Genomic DNA, 16500 nt, shown 5'->3' on the forward strand with positions numbered 1-16500 from the left:
AGCCGTCAGACCAAGCTGCCACCACCGCTCCGCCCTGGTCCACGTGCGCACTGTCTTCCGCCTGGATTACTGCAGCAGCTTCCTCACTGGTGGTCCTGTTCCAGTCTGCCCTCAGCCCCACAGCCAGAGTCTCCATCTCAAATGGTCATCGGACCACTCCACACTTCTGCTCAGAAGCCTCCAACGCTGGCTCCCATTGCATTAAGAGTGAAAAGGAAAAATCTTCCCCTGGCCCTCCCTCATTCGGATCCCTGCCGGTCCTGCCACATCTCCCGGCTCACTCTATTCCAGCCACGCTGACCCCCTTGCTGTTCCTCCAACACGCCCTCCTGCCTTGAATGCTTCCGTGGCTTTAAGTCTCTGCTCAGCTGTCCGGGAGGCTTCACCAGTGAGGCTTCCCCACCACCTTATATGAAAGAGCAACCTCCTCCCCCCACCCGACTCCTGGTGCCTTCGATCTCCTTTATTCTGGCTTTTCCCCACGGCTCTTATCTCCATCTGGCATGCTGTGCATTTGCTTGTTTGTTTATCTATCTTGCCCAATGAGAAGTATATCCTGTGAAGACAGGGAGTTTGTTTTGTTTTTGCTATGAGCCCAGTGCCTGGCACGTAGTAGATGATTCGTAAATATGAGTTGAATGAAAGAGAAGGGAAACTAACATTTACAAGCTGTGTGTTGGGCACTTGCACTTTTACCATTTAGTCTTCGCCACCATCCTCAGAGTATTATTCCTAGTAGGTAGATGAGAAAACAGATAAATACAGATACAAATCAATATTTGTTCTTTAAACTGGGGATTCAGAATGGAGGCAGAGAGCAGGGCATGAGTAGATCTTTTGACTTTGATTTGCTCCCATTCATTCATGCATAAAATATTTAGGAAGCACCTGCGTATGGCAGGCCCTCCGCTAATTTCTGGGGATCTAAAATGGAATAGAAAACTATCCTTGATCTCTAGCCTGATGGTGGAAACAGCCATGTAAACAAAAGCATGGAGTGATGTGATAAGTACTATACTGATAAGAGAGCCAGAAATTCATTATTCAGAAAGTATGAATAGGAAAGTGCTTAATTCTGGAGAACTCAGAGGAGGCTCCCTGGAGGAGGAGACATTTGGGGTCAATCTATGAATGAGGGCTATACATTCAAGAAAATTGGTTGTTCCATGGAAGGATAAAGCCCAAGTTTTTGAGACCCTCCACAACCCAGCCTTCACCACCAGCCTCATCCCCTGCCACCCCATCAGCATAAACACAAACTGCTCATTATTATTGCCTGCATTGCAATGCTGTTTCCTACCCTTGCAAATGCTATTTCCTCTCTTTGGAACACTTTCCTCCCACCCTTTTTTCTGTGCGGCTCAGTTCAGCATCATCTCCTCCACAGGGTGGAGCCGGGCCCGTCTTTGAGCCCATGGACAAACTGTCACATTTCCATAACACTCTCCAAGCCATACCCTTCTGAGGACAAACGGTCTCAGTCACCTTAGTTCTTGCTGCTCTGTGGCTTCTTGGACCAGTCCCAGGGTGGACCAACCTGAGTCTGTGCTAGAGGAGAGAAGGGGGCATGAAGGCTTGGGGAGGCCCACGTGTCATGAGAGCATCTGAGGGCAGCCATGCAGTGGGCCAGTCGAAGGAGCTGAGGAGAGCAGGAGCCCAGGTCCCATAAGGTGGTGACCAGGACACAGAGGTGATCCTGGGCAGTGGAGGTGTATACGGGCAGATGAAGGGACCTCAGAGGGCACCCTCACAGCTGGGCAGGGGAGGTCCAGAAAAGCCAGGCCTCCTGCTGCAGGACATAAGCCCGGGGCCATCTGTGCACATGGGTGTCCTGCTGAAGACCCAGGTGAGGCACCTGGGAGCTGGTTGGCCACTGTGTTTGCGGGAACATTACTGCCGACTCCCCACACACCTGGGCTGCCTGTACCTCGGCCTGGCCACCTGAGTGGAGGGCTCTTTCTAAAGCTGGACAGAAACACGGCAGCCGCAGCTGGAGGAGCTGTCCCAGAGCCTGGGATGGTTAAAAACAGAATCTGTGCTAAACACCTTGCCACAGTCCTCCTCAGGCAAGTAGCAGTAGAACCAAGATCAGACCCTGGCATTTAGACTCCCCAGCCCATATCGTAACCACTGTTAGTGAGAAGGAGGGAATGGCACTGTACACTAATGTAACAGAGCTGCCTCGGTGTTCATTGTGTTTAGTGCAGGTGGTGTGTGTGTGTGGGGGAAGGTGGTGGTGTTGTGGGGGAGGGGGAAGCCAGATATTGTTTGTACTGATGGAACCTACCCAGACCAACCGTCAGAGAGGGCCCTGCCTTTGTCTCTATGGGGAAACCTGAAAGCAAAGCTCCCAGACTCAGGAAAGTTCCTGGGGCTGGAATGTAGCACCTGACACGTGGCCGGCATTGAGTATTTGTTAGATGGCTCCAAGGATGTTAGGAGAGATAAGTAGATTTCTGACCTAGGCGTTGGAAGAGGGGTTTCAAGCTTTAGCAAACTGTAGTATGTGCCTCTGGCCTAGTCCCAGTCCCCTTCTCTGGGAAATGGAAGTGCTGGGAATCAACATGATTTCACCCCAGGCTGAAACGTGAGGCACAGGTTGAGATCTGGGCTGGAAGACAGCAGCCTGCTGTGCTGACCCTGGGCTCTGGGCAGCCCTGGCTCAGCAGGCATGCGTTTGGAGTTCCGATCAGATGCTGCCATCACTGCTGGGACTGGCGGGGAAGTGGCCATGGGCAGTGGGGACAGAGGGTGGAGAGAAAATGTCTTGGGTCCTCCTCGGCACCCCGGGGCCCAATCCCCTGGGTGAGGAAGGGCCAGGCTCTCCTTCCCCTTGGATTGATCAGACAGAGGGTCCCCAGCGCTCTGCCCCAAGACCCCTAGGAGGGACAGGCCTCCAACGCCGAGCTGACTTCTGCTGCTGCAAGGAGTGTGGCATCTGATTTCACCCCCCACTGCTGGCAGCGCACGATCGATATTTTTTGTGGTGCAGACAGAGTAAAGAGAGAATAAAGTGTTGAATTGTTTGGCATTATCAAGGATTTCAGCTCCCCAGGACTCCTGCATAAAGAGATGGAAATATAGCTGCTGGAGCCAAGAAACACACAGAAGTATATGAATTTATTACAGATTATCTTTCCTCCTTCCAAACAGCCCTAGAAATGTCAAAAGATCATCTATTGTTTCATTGTTGATTAAAAAAAAAACCAGTTTGGGTTTAGTGGTCTCTGGGTGTGGGCAAGAGGCAGGCAGTGGGAGAGGAAGACAGAAGTGTTTCTCAGGGCAACCTTCGGGAGGCCCCACCACCTTCTAATTCTTCCTTTCTGGGTGTTAGTTTCGCATGCGTAATCTAGGCCAGGGCAAGCATGGAATTACACATTTGCATGCTTGTAAATGGGTAAGTGCCCACTGTATGCAAGCTTGTGTGTGGTGCTGCTGGAGACACCCAGGTGTGTTAGCAAGCCCATGGCTGCAAGGAGCTCAGGGCTTGGTGATGTCTGACTGTGCTAAGGGCGGTCATGGCATCCCAGACACAGCGAACTCTGCCTAGCCATCCAGAGCAGGGGTGGCTACGCTGCCTGGAGGAGATCCAGGAGGGCTTCACAGAGAAGGTGACATCTGAGCTGGACCTTGAAAGATGAGTAGACTGTCTGCTGGCAGAGGAGGGAGCAAAGGCATCTCAGGTAAAGAGAGGAAAGCATGATGCACAAGTTGGAAGGCCACATTCCGCCACCAGACCTGGAAGTCTGGCCTAGAGAGGCTGAGAGTACCTGAGCCGACTCTCTGGCCCTGAGCTGACCCAGATCCTGGCAATCTGAGGCTACGTCTGATTGGAGATCTGCTCCTCACACTCTCCCAGTGCTGATATGGCTGTCATTCTCCACCTGCAAGGCTGCCGTTGACCACCCCTAATGCCCTCAGCAGCTGGCTCAGACCTGCAGCTGGACTCAGAACCCTCAGGGAAGAGGCTGGCTTTGGCTCACCTCCCTGCTACCCTCCTTTGGCTGGAGAAAGGCCGACTATTGGGGAGCTCTTGGTGCAGCGATGGGGCCAAGGGGATTAGGTCAGGCGTTCCAGGGTCAGGGCTGTCCCCTGCTCAGCCCGGCAGTCTCAGGTACATCCCGGTACCTGATGGGAAAGCAGGGCAGGCAGATGGGCCAGGAGCTTGATGGCCTTTTTTTCTCCTGGCCGGACATCTCGTCAAAGAGAGGCCCACTATCCCCTCCTTCACACCCTCTCCACCTCTTTTCCCAGGAGGGCCTCGGAAGTCAGGGCATGTCTGAGTCTTGGGAAACCCTGGAGTCAGCCGAACCTGCAGAGCAGGGTGGTTGTCCAGCTCCGAGCCCTGCTGGCCGCTCCAAAGACATTGTTTCATGGTGGTCTACTCTTCCCCTAGATCTACCATCAGGGTGAGCCAGCACCTTCCTCCTGTGACTCCCCCTGATGGTAGATCTAGGAGCTCGCACACCTCAGAGGTCAGGCCCTGTCTAGCCTCTGAAAGGGGTGCAGGCCGAGGGACCCACCTCCCCGCTGTGTACCCAGGCCGGCCCCAGGCACAGGAAGCATGAGGGGCAGCAGTGAGTGTTCCCTGCCCAGAGCCAGCACTGGTCTGGACCTGTGGACGGTGAGCCCCGGCGCTGCCTAGGCCTCCTGCATGGTGAGGGAGTCCAGCACTGTGGCCTCCAAGGTTCCTCCGACTCCAAGGCTCCTCCTCCATCAGAAAACTGCCGCTTAAACATTTCTTCTTCTGCGTTTGGGAAATGGTGACAGAAACGAGGGCAGCGCTGAATCAGCACCCCAGACTGTGGAGGGAACTGGCTCCGTGTTGGGACCAGCGCTGGGAAGGTGACACAGATGAAGACAACACCCAGGCCGCTCCCTCCTGGAGGGGCGGAGTCTAGCGGGAGAGGCAGCTGTCAGGCCCACGGAGAGCAAGCAAAGGGCCTGTGGTCACTGCAGAGCCCTCGCCCGCTTCCCTCACACAGGCATGCGATACCATCTGAATGAGGGGCGTTACGCCAGTCAATCCCCAAAGGCTTCTTAGAGAAGGCGCATATTGCCGTTTCCAGGGGAAGGGACATGGATGCAGGACCCTCTGCACATGTGGGGAGTATGGCTGTGTGAGGAACCTCGGCAGTCCCGATGGACCCAACGGCTCGGGCCTGTATGGAGCTGGCTACTCAGGCGGGGCTGCCCTGAAATGGGCTCACCTGGACAGAGACCAAGAAGGGCTGAGGCCCTGACTGCAGCCCCAGCCCCAGGACCCAGCTCGCTGGGCTCTGGCCCCAAAAGGAAGGCTTTCCATTCTCTTCCCCGACCCCCCTCGCTTACGGGAAGCTGGGTGTTGTCTTAAGGTCTGTAAATGGCCGGCTGCTTTTGCAGCTGGAGCGATTCGTTGAGAACAATTAGCACGCAGTTCTGAGCTGGAATGGAGCATATGGCAGGAGGTCCCCAGGAGCCAGCAAGGCGCAGCCAGAGAAGGAGGGGAGTGGCCTGGGCAGGGCAGGAGGGGTGCTGGGAAAGGGCGGGCTCCAAGCCTGCCACCTGGTCCTGGTGCCCCTGCTCTAGTATTGGAGGGGGCGGAGGTGAGGGCTGTGCAAATGCCATCTGCATCTGAGGTTATGAATACATCCAATGTCCCTTAAATTGGCATTTTATGTCAGGAGACTTGAAAAGCCCCTAAGCCCAGAGAATGGCCTCAGAGAACTTTGGGGCAAATACCCAGGAGTCTGGACTGGGCTGAGGGCGTTTATCCAGGCATGCTTTGATATTTTTTCATCCACTAAATGGTGGCTGAGGGCCTACTATGCGCCAGGAGCTGTCCTGGGCATTACTCTGTGAAGAAAACAAACCCAAGATCCCTGACCTCATGGAGTTTCCACTCTAGTGTGCAATGACATAACACGAAAGCAAACTTCTGAGCATGTGAGGCGGCAGGTTAACCTCTGAAATCAACCTTCCAGGTAAGCATTGCAATGTCCTTTTTACCTGCAAAGTGATGGAAACTGAAAATTAAAATTCCCCCTTTAAAACAGCCAATTTTCATAGACACCCCCCCCCCTCCAAAAAACAAAACAAAAATACCCTGTTCAAATTCTCTGAGCTAGGAAGTGGTAAAGTCTGGATGTAAAGCATCCATCCCAATGTCTGTGGCACTCATCCTGCCTCAAAGATGGATGAAACGCCCACGGCCACCTGAACAGCCCCACGCGGTCGGGGTGGGCAATAGAACCATAGACTCCCCAAGTGGGGAGAGCTCAGAAATTGCCACTCTGGCCCCAGCCTCTCACAGTGGGAGATGACCTCTGGAGATCCAGTGACCTGTCCAAGGTCACATGATTGGTCACACTATTATAGAACTGGAGCCTGAAGGTCCTGACCTGCAGGTACAGGTTCTTTATACCAAACCAAGCTAGCTGGTCAGGTTTCTCAGCAAGCCCACAACCGAGTTCTCAAAGACAGCCAGCCTTCTCCAACCCCTGCACCCCTTCCCCCCTCAGAGACCTCACTCACTTCTCGGGGCTCCACCTGCGCTGCCAGTCCCAGGTCTCAGGCACTCATGATCCGACAAGGGCTGACTCCGTGATTTTCACCCAACCAGAGAGGGGTCCGCTGAACAGCACTGCCACCCCACCCCCAGTCCAAGCTGGAATGTGCTCAAAGCAATGGCTGTACATAGGGGTTAGGTGTCGTGCAGGGTCAGGAGCTAAGCAGCACTCTGTCTGGAAAAAAAATTGCAGTGACAGCAGCAAGGGCGATTGCGGAGGTGGCGGGAGGGGAGAGAAGAGGCAAGAGGACCTTAATGCAGTGGCTATGAGGCATCCGCCGGAGCCCAGGGCAGGTACAGAACACAGCCATAAACCCAGCCTCCTGAAAGGACGTTCTGGAGCTAAGAGACACCAGCTCACTTAAAATATATCTGAGATAAGAACCGAAGATCGTTATTTTTGAGTAAGGATATAAAATGCTAAACACTGCCTTTATTAGTCCTTTCTAAAAGCCAGGTGTGAAATACTGCCATTCCCAAGATTGTGTTTTCCTTTTTTTTTTTTTCTTTTAATGGCAGAAATTAAAATCTCCTTAAGCCATTAGCCACCACTCCCCAAGGTGAGCCCTCAAAGTGATTCTTCCAGGGAACCCTCCCCTCACCCAGGAGAAGTGGCGGTCACCCCACTAAGCCGCACACACCCTGCCCACCTCTCCCTCAGCCCCCATTGGCATCGCATGCCTGCCAGGCAGCAGGTGGCTGAAAGTTTTATGGGTCTGCCCCGCTAGACCCTGTCTTCCACCAGTTGCCAATTTGGCTGGTTGCTCCCCACGCACAAATACCTAACACTAAAGATATTCGGCCCACTGGAACGCTGCCAGGCAGGCCTCCCGCAGGGCGAGTGGCGCTCAGTGGCTCAGCCTCCAGGGCTATCAGATGGCACTCAGCTCCCTGTGCCACTTCTCCCCGGGCCGGCTCGCTTTCTTCCTCTCCACTGTCTTTACTTCTTCCTTTTTTCCCTTTCTTTCCATCAAAGGCTGATGCTACCAGAGAAAAAGTTCATAAAAATGTTATGTCCACCATAAAACCCCTAATGTGGCATTCTGCATGATCCATGCATTAACATTAACATTTCCCAGACAGTTATTGTGAGATAATGGTCCCAGCTATAATTCAGCAGTAACGTTCCTTCAAGCAAATGTTATGGAGGAATAAATGACTCGCCGAGTGAGCCACTGCAGTGGGGGCGGGGAGAAGGGAATGGCTGGAAGATGCAGACTCTGGACCTTGGAGACCTAAGCACGGCATGAAGGGGTCTGGGGCTCATTCTAGATCTGGGGCAGATTCTGAGCCCCACGAGGCCAGGGCCACTGCCCCCTGCTGCTGGTTCACACAGATCTCTTTTTGCTCCCGGAGCTATTTTGGGAGAATTGGCCAAGAAGGAGGATTCAAGGCATCAGGGTCATAGTTGGGGCTGAGGGTGACAAGCACTGGTATTTCAGGCGGCATCCTTCTCCCCATCGTGGCCCCTGCGCTCCCAGCACACCTTCCACTCACCTGCGGACGGCACTTGCACTTGTATTTTCATTCTTTGTTTACCTGCCGTGTCCACAGCTATAATCGCGCCTTCCTCCTGAGCAGTGTACACATCTGAGTCTTTAGGTGGCCTAGCACAAAGAAGGTATTCCATAAATGTTGGTTGGGGGTGAGGCTGCACGGATGGATGAGGGACAGATGGATAGGTAGTTGGATGAATGACAACGGAAAAAGATCCAGAAATGAAAGCAGACCATGCATTTGACATTAGCGATCAAGAGGGAAATAGCCGAAACCGGTTTGGCTCAGTGGATAGAGCGTCAGCCTGCGGACTGAAAGGTCCCAGGTTCGATTCCGGTCAAGGGCATGTACCTTGGTTGCGGGCACATCCCTAGTAGGGGGTGTGCAGGAGGCAGCTGATCGATGTTTCTAATTCTCTATCCCTCTCCCTTCCTCTCTGTAAAAATCAATAAAATATATTAGGGGGGGAAAAAAAGAGGGAAATAACCTAAACCCACATTTTTAAACAAAGTCATAAAGGTGTGAGCTTGAATGGGACTTGGGGACCTGCCGCCATACTCATTTTATTCTTCAGGAACCTGAGGCCTCGTGGAGTTGGTGTCCAGGTAGGACTGGAACTCTGGGCTGGCTGGTCAGCACTCCGCCCCCGGCCGTCTTGCTGCGACTGTGCAAGGCTGGTAACATGCATAGAACCCTTTTCTACCCCCAGGGAGCTTGCTTCCCAGTGGAGGGGACAGACACAGCTCCTCACAACTCAGGACAGACTGTGATGAGCGCTACAGGGGGACTGTCTTCGATTTGGAGACTGAAGTGTGACCACAGAGGATTGGGGCCCTGGAGGGTGGGCACGACTGGAAAAGCAATCGTGGCTGGGAGGCGGTGAGTATTTGAGAAGAGGGAGCAGGTGAGCAAAGGCACAGAGAGGACTGGAACCAAGGACCCCTCACAGGTGCTTCATTTGTATCAGCGCATTGAGTGTATGGTCCAGGAGGCCCTGGTCTATTGGGACGACTTTCCTTACTTAGAACATGGCTCCTCACTGCTTCTCACTGTGCCCTTCTGACAAGCCATCAGCTGTGGACCATGGCCTTGGCCACGGTGGTCGGCCCTCTGGCTTGTGCGGGGCTGGGCCTCACTGGCCCCTGAGCTCCCTGGAGGCAGCCACACATGGGCTGTTCTTTCCCGCCTCTGCCCAGTGCAGCTCTCAGCCCAGGGAAGATGAAGCGGGAGCCATATTCCTCCCAGAAGTGTTAGGAGGGAAAAGTCTCCGTGAGAAGCACAAGGGACAGTGTTGGCTCTTTTCCAAATGTCACATGGATGACCACTACGATGGCTCCCGAGAGCAGCTCCCCGGAAGGCAGAACCAGATTTATTGCACCGGCAGAGGAGATGGTGACCTCTACCGTGTATTCGCAGGACCCTAGAGAGGCTTTGCCCCGATCAGAAAGATCATGCTCACCCAGGGGTCTCATCACATCCTAGAGGTGTAAGAGGCCTTGGAGGTCAACTGATTTAACCTGTGAAGGCCTTTTCCAATAGACGCCATTCCTGCTAAGTCCCCGGGAAGGCAGCTCTCCCATCCTGGGGCTGCTCTCACTGGTGGGACGTCCTCACCCAAAGGGGATTTGTCTCTGTCGCTTCCACCATTCTGTCCTAGTGCTGCTTGCTGGCAGCACAGTGAGAGGCCAATACCTCCTCTGCATAATGGTTCCTTAAATACTGAAGACAACACTCCTGCCCTCCCTAGTCTACTGTCCTGCAGGTATATATCCATATGCCTTCTTCTCCACCCCAGCCTTCCCCGGGGATGCACGCCATATTTACTGTGCTCCTCTTAGGAAGTGAACGTGGCCTCTGGTGTGGTCGGGACCAGTGCCTCCTTCGTCTGGACTTGTAGGAATGCAGCCTAAGATTGCAGTTACCTTTGGGGGTTGGGAGCCAGACATATAACAACACTGGTACCTACTGAATTTTCAGTCAGACTTCCTTTTTTTTCTACATGAAATGCTTTTAAGCTCCATCTCCCTCACGCGTTCAGTTTGCATTTTCCTCAAAGAGCATAAATGTATATTTCTCTCTATTCAACATCATCACCTTGCTTTCAGCCTGCTCCCTGCTTCATAAGCTCTTTCTCAGTCTTAATTCTCTCTTTAAACCCATTACCTCTCCCCTCCCGTGTGGGGAACGATAAGCTCACTTTCTACACTGCCATGCAAATTGTTCAAAGTGCTCAACAGCACAAAGCTGGCCACTTCAACATGAAAGCCCTCCCCCCAGACTGAAATCTACTGATCGGTACTGCTTGGGGACAGTCACAGTCTAGCTGAAACTTTACCCACCTCTCCTCCCATCCAGCTTCCTCTTCCATCCTACCCCACCCAGAAGGACATCACAGAAGATGTCATACATCTTGCTGAAGTCAAGATACTTCTCAGAATGTTCCTTACTTGCCAACCTAGGAATTTTGTGGTGTTGTTTTTTTAAAGGGGCGATGAAGTTGGTTTGACATGACTTTTTCAATGAAGGGATTCTTGTTCTTGGCCATGACATCTTTCTTTCAAAATTAATCCAATTTAGACTTTTTGTTAATAATTTGAACTTGTTATATTGCCTCCAGAATCTGATGTTTACCACTTTATGAAAATACAACTCGTGCATATCTCTTTCTCTGAAAGCTATGCATGTTCATCGGTTCACAAGCAGCTAACAGTGGTTCTCCAGCCCTGCCTTTAACTCTTCCCCCCTCACCCCCTCTCCCCTCACCCCCGCCGCCCCGCACATAAGGCGACTTGCCTGTGTCCGAAGTCTTGACTTTGTTCAAAGCTGTGCGATACTGTTACCATCGCCTCACCTCTCTCAAACTCAAACCCTTTTTAAAAGTGTGGGTGTGTTGTTGTTTTCTGGTTTGATGATCATTGTCCTTGAAGAAAAGAAAGCAAAGTGGAAGTTATATTGTTTGTTTTCCTTCTGTCATGTAGTAACCTTACATCTCTGCCCCAGGCTATAACTGCCTCTATCCTTTATTTTTTTCTCTTTCCATTTTGCTTCAAATATTGCTTTTCGAGAGAGAGCGGAGAGGGACAATGTGTATGGGGTGGGGGGGGGGGAGGGAGGTGCTCTCAGACCTCAGTTCATCTGATCTTTGGCCTTCCTGTGCACTTCGAACAGGTTCAGCTACTCTTGCATGGCGTCTTGTTTGTAAGCCCCTCCTTTCATCTTTTGCACAAGTGCTTTTAAATCACCCTGGAGCTCAGATTGGAAAATGTGAACAAAAGGTACGGTGTCCATTATATTTCTCATTCACCATTGGAAAGACATGGGTTAACCTGACCTTCTTTTACCAGCTCTCCTTAGAAATATAGTTAGCGAGGAAATTCAACAACCACTATTTTTTTATCACCTCTTATACCCAAGGCATGGTTCCAGATATTGCTGGTGATACAGAGGTGAACAAGAATTGTCCCTGCTGAAACATGATGGAGGAGGCAGACACACACATTGCCATAGCTTCCGACAACAGGGTGAGCCAAGGACATATATAAGTGCCACGAGGGCCCAGAGGAGTAGAGACTGGGTCTGCTTGCAAGATCCAGGAAAGATTCGTGGGATGGAAGGCTGGGTAGAATAGCAGGAGCCAGAGATGTAGAAAAGGCCATAAATTCCTTAGGAGGCCCAAAGGGACAGAAGCAGGATGGTGTTTGGAGAACAGCAGATGAGTGTGTGGCTAGACTGTGTGGTGGGCTGAAGCAGGAAAGGGATCCCTGGGAGAAGAAACAGCAGGTGTGAGAGCACAGGGTGGAGGAGGCAGCTGGAGCTCCTGAAGATGCCTGTTCAGGCTGTGGCTAGAGCAGGGGTGACCTGGTCACACTGGGCACAATTCAAGTGCTTTGTAGCCGCGTGGTGTCCCGGGTACTGGGAGGTATGGAGAGGGGACACTTCATTGCAGACGTTCTGTGGGACAGTGCTGGGCTAAATGTGGACATGAGCACGCCCCTCCCAGGGGTGAGGGTCAGGGGGATCACACGTGTGAAGCACTGGGCACAGGCTGCACATGGGAAACTAGGACCTCCAGTTGTTTTATTCTCAACCTGAGGCCTGGTGCACAAAATTTGTGCACTTGCGGGGGGGGGGGGTCCCCTCATCCGGGCCTGCGCCCTCTCACAGTCCAGGACCCCTTGCTCCTTACCACCCACCTGCCGCGGAGGCGGGAGAGGTTCCTGCCACCATCGCTGCACTCGCCAGCTGTGAGCCCAGCTTCTGGCTGAGCGGCGCTCCCCCTGTGGGAGTGCACTAACCACCAGGGGGGCAGCTCCTGCATCAAGCGTCTGCTCCCTGGTGGTCAGTGGGCGGGCGCCATAGTGACCAGTCATTCCACCATTCGGTCAATTTGCATATAAGGGTTTTATTATATAGGCTGGGCTAGAAGAAAGGCTGAGGCCCCGGACTGTGGCAGTGAGGGTACAGGGCCACAGCAGCCCTTGGGCACCAAGAAGATGCTGGTCCCTGAAGATGCTGGTGTGGGAAGGAATGGGGAGGATAATGGACTCCTGTCCGGAGAGTTGAAGGGGCTTCAACGTGAGAATTTGGGGTTGATGTGAGGGGTGGCAACTCAGGACCCTCCAGAAAGAGGCATTTGGGGGACTTCAGTGACACTAAGATGATCTCAGAGAAGCCGAGGGGTGGTCCCACACCATGAAATCACCTACACGTCGATCTGGTTTGGATCCGGCTCTGGGTCCTGGGCTGCTGCAGATGGGCTGGGAGCTGGGCAGGGAGGGGTGCGCGCCCTTGCTCAGAAGTGCATCTGCGCTGTAATAGTGGGAAAGGCGTAGGGCATCTATCCAGATGGCCCGGGGATTCCCTTCCTGAGGGCACGCTGCCTCTCCCCATGCTTTTGTCCCTCTTTTGTGCCCGACGTGTTGGGGGCCCAAAGGACAGAACCCATCTCGGAGCTGGAGCCACCAGGGAGGGGAGAGGGACAGTTGCAGGAGGCCCTGCCACAGACCATGCCTGCAGCTGGGGGTGCGGGAGGCAGGGCTGCCCGGTGGCCCCCTTCTCAGTGGCCATCACAGGGAGCCTCCCCTCCCCTCCCTGAGCTGGACAGCCTGGGCCAGAAAGTGGAGACTTTCGGATGAGGATGCCCCTTGGCCCCAGCGCAGCAGACAGGATGCTGGATCATCCCTGACCAACCAGCAGCCTGCCCTAGGGAAAAGCAGAGTGTTCCCTTTGGGCTGGGAGGGGGTGGTAAGGGAGTTTTGGTGTAGCGGGGATGCCCCCATTGGGCTGGTACTAGCCTGAGCCAGCGCCCTCACCAACCCTCCGTGTGGCTGGCCCCCTCCCCGCGCCCCTTTCCCCCCGCCCCCATCTTCTCTCTGGTCGAGGGGCTGGTCCCCCTGTCCTAGCACAGTGTGTGGAGTGGAGGGAGCAGCTGGGTGGGCTGTGGTTTTCCTGGGGCTGAACGCGCTTAGAGGTGGGCTCCTCTCTCCCTGCTGCTCTCTGCAGCAATCGCCCCCACCCACCTCCTTCCCTTCCCCTCCAGGGTAGGATGGATTGAGGCAGTGTGGGAGAAATCCGAATAACTAATCAGAGTCCTCATTAACCCCCTGCTGCGATGCTCAAACATTCACTTTGCTGTTTGTGAGGCAGAAAAAACTCTCCCTGCATTAAAATTGATGCCTTATTAATCCTTGTGCTCAGACCTGGCAGGTCGATGGCCAGCGCTTGGAGTCTCAGGGCCGCTGCCTCAGGCCACTTGCACTTTCTATTATTTCTTGGCCCAGCGCTGAGAGACCTTGGTGCCAACACCGGGCAGCTGCTTTGTTTTCTCCTGGTGGGGCCCTAGCTCCGCTACTAGCCCCCACCCCAGGCGCAGCTGCCTGGCCCTCCACCAGGCCACTGGGGTGGGCGTTTGGAGCGATGTGGCTTTCCCCAGACCTGCGAGAGCCTGGTCACCTCTCTACGCTTCGGATGAGCTTGCCCATGGAGTGGGCAGCTTCTTAGTCCAGGGCTGGGTGGGCTCTGAAGGCCTTAGCGTGTGCCTGGCCCACTAGCTGACCCTTTCTGCACACCTGGGACCACAGTGTCCCTGTGACCTCCCTGGCGCTACCCCACACCCAGGCCTGAAAGCTGTCATGTGGCTGTCCACCCCAGACAGTCACCCTGATATTGAATACCCTCCACATAAGACAGAACCCCACGAATATTCATCTGTGCTGGACCTTGTTCCAGGAGCTGTCAGGGAGCCAAAGTCATTGAAGGCGCAGTCTCTGTCCTCAAGGATACTTAATGCAGTGGGTTAAGGTGTCCACATAGCAGCAGCAAGGGGACAGAGGGAGGGAAAGAGAGAGGGGGCGTGGCGGGGGGGAGGGCGTTACTTAAGGAATAGAAAGGGCTTCTGGGTTCTCTTTGAGCCTAGGATGGTGTGGGAAGGAGTGGGGAGGAAACAAGACCTGCCGTGCACCCCCTTACTCCTATTGCTGGTGCTGGCCTTGCCCTCTTTACTGGTGGTGGACCTGCCCTGATTGGGGTCTGTCCACATCTGCTACCCATCCTGGCCTGTGAGTCACAGCCAGAGCCTGGGCCTGAGTAACTCCTCTGTGGGGTCCTCTCTGAGGTAGGCCCCTAAGGACTGCTTGTGAGGGAAGGAGGAGGAGAAAGCGCTGAAAGGAGGGTGAGAAGAGAGGAGTTTAGTCCCTAGCTCCTGTTTCCAATCACTTTAATGTACTGCCTTGAGAAATGGTCCAAGGTTACCTCCCTAATCTTGGACTCAAGTTGGGAGATGTTTACCTAAATTCTGATCACCCCATATTCATCCTCAACTCAGAACCCACGAAAATAAGCCTTCGCCCTTGAGTGGTGCCCTCCTTTCCTAACTTGGCAGACTCGGTGGCTGTGACCACCTTGACCACTGTAAGCCTAGCATTTGGATGTAGGAGGGGCCTTGTGTATGGAGACCCAGCCTGCCCCAGATGTGGGGGGCGGAGGGAGTAGCATGGATTGGCAGAGGTGGGAGGAGTGAGGTGGGGGCTGCAGGAATGCAGAGTGGTGGGACTCCCCGGGGCTGCCAGGTATTACCATGGCCTCTTGTGCGGGGTGGGGGAGGGCGGGGGGGGGGGTGCAGGCACAGTGACTCGATGAACATAGTATACAACCTCCTCTGGCTGCAAGCGCCTTCCCTCCATTTGGCTAAGGTTATTACTGAAACCTCTGTGAGACACAAGGTGCAACTCTCCCCCAGTGGGGGCTTGGGCGTTGGCGGCCGTGAGGCAGGCACCGCCCGGAGTAGAAGCAGGTACCCTGGGCAGCATCCAGGTGGCGTGATTATTGCGGGAGGGAACGACTCTGAGAAGGGCAGGGAGGCGCGGAGCTGCATTTCTTCAGTGTCAGGCTTCCTGTGCCCCCTCCCTTAATGCCTGAGTTTTACATGTGTGGGGAAATTCCAGTTTACCCAGGGAGTCCCGGAGGGAAAGTCAGAACCATTGGACTGCAAGTGGGTATGTCCCAGGGCTCGGTATGGATCCTACAGGAGCCCTGATTCTTCTTATGCGGGAGTGTAGCCATGATCAGTACAGTGAGCTGGAATCTGTACCTTCACATGTCTGGACTATGTCTCTGGGATGATGTATGTGTGCAAATGTGCCTCTTTGTGTGCGTGTGTGTGTGTGTGTGTGTGTGTGTGTGTGTGTGGTGGCCATGTGTAGATTAATGTTTCTTTTAAAAAAGTATTTCTCATCTCATGCATAAATTACTGCATGTAAAAGGCCATCCGAAGCTCAGTTGCTGGCATCCTCTTTCAATGAAGCAATATTATCACAGCCTAGTCCCAAAACTGGTCCCAGGAGAGGTTTTTCCTAGATTCTTTGTCAAACGAAATGTCACCGCCTCACCAAACGATGAGAGGAAGAATTTGTCTTGTTTATTTTCCAAGCGAGGCAGCGTAGCGGCAGCCCAGCCTCTGTGTCCTTTCCCCAGCTGGGCGGGCAGGAGCCAGCCCACAGGCAGGCTGGGTGCTCAGGAGGCCCCCAAAACCCTTGGGCTCTGCTCTTTCACTCGGACCCTTAACCAGCTTTGTGACTTGGGGCAACTCACTTTTCTAACCTCAGTTCCCCCTTTTAAAAACAGGACTAATAACCCCTACTCTGCAGGGTTGCTGAAAGGATTAAATATAATTTACTCCTTTATTCAACCAGTATTTGTTGAACACCTAATATGTCCAAATACAGACTGGTCTCCACGGAGAAATATCGGCTTCAGAGTCAGTTTAGGGTCATGTAATCTAGTGGGGCAGACGGACGGGCAGACAGAAGATCACAGTTCGGCGGGACGAGTGCTAGGAGAACTGGGCACAGGATGCTCTCTGCTGCTAGAGCCATCCGGTGGCCGCGTGTGCAGGATGGAGCAGCCCGCAGCGAGACCCGTCAGGAAGCCACGGCTGAGCCAAGGTAGGGTAGTAGAGA

At 53.7% G+C, this 16500-nt stretch overlaps 1 protein-coding gene across 4 annotated transcripts in view; it reads left to right on the top strand.

Moving 5' to 3' along the window:
• Positions 1-16500, top strand: part of PKNOX2 (PBX/knotted 1 homeobox 2) — a 280121-nt gene that overhangs the window by 167753 nt on the left and 95868 nt on the right. Inside the window, exon 1 of one of the 4 annotated variants that reach the window (XM_079762225.1) lies at positions 11302-11319. The exons of the other annotated variants lie outside the window; for them this stretch is intronic. The gene's annotated coding sequence lies outside the window, so the exon portion shown is untranslated. Of the gene's footprint in view, positions 1-11301; positions 11320-16500 lie in introns of those variants that run through there. 4 annotated transcript variants of the gene reach the window in all.

This window comes from Cnephaeus nilssonii (assembly GCF_951640355.1).
Source record: "Cnephaeus nilssonii genome assembly, chromosome: 22".
NCBI classification, from domain to species: domain Eukaryota; kingdom Metazoa; phylum Chordata; class Mammalia; order Chiroptera; family Vespertilionidae; genus Cnephaeus; species Cnephaeus nilssonii.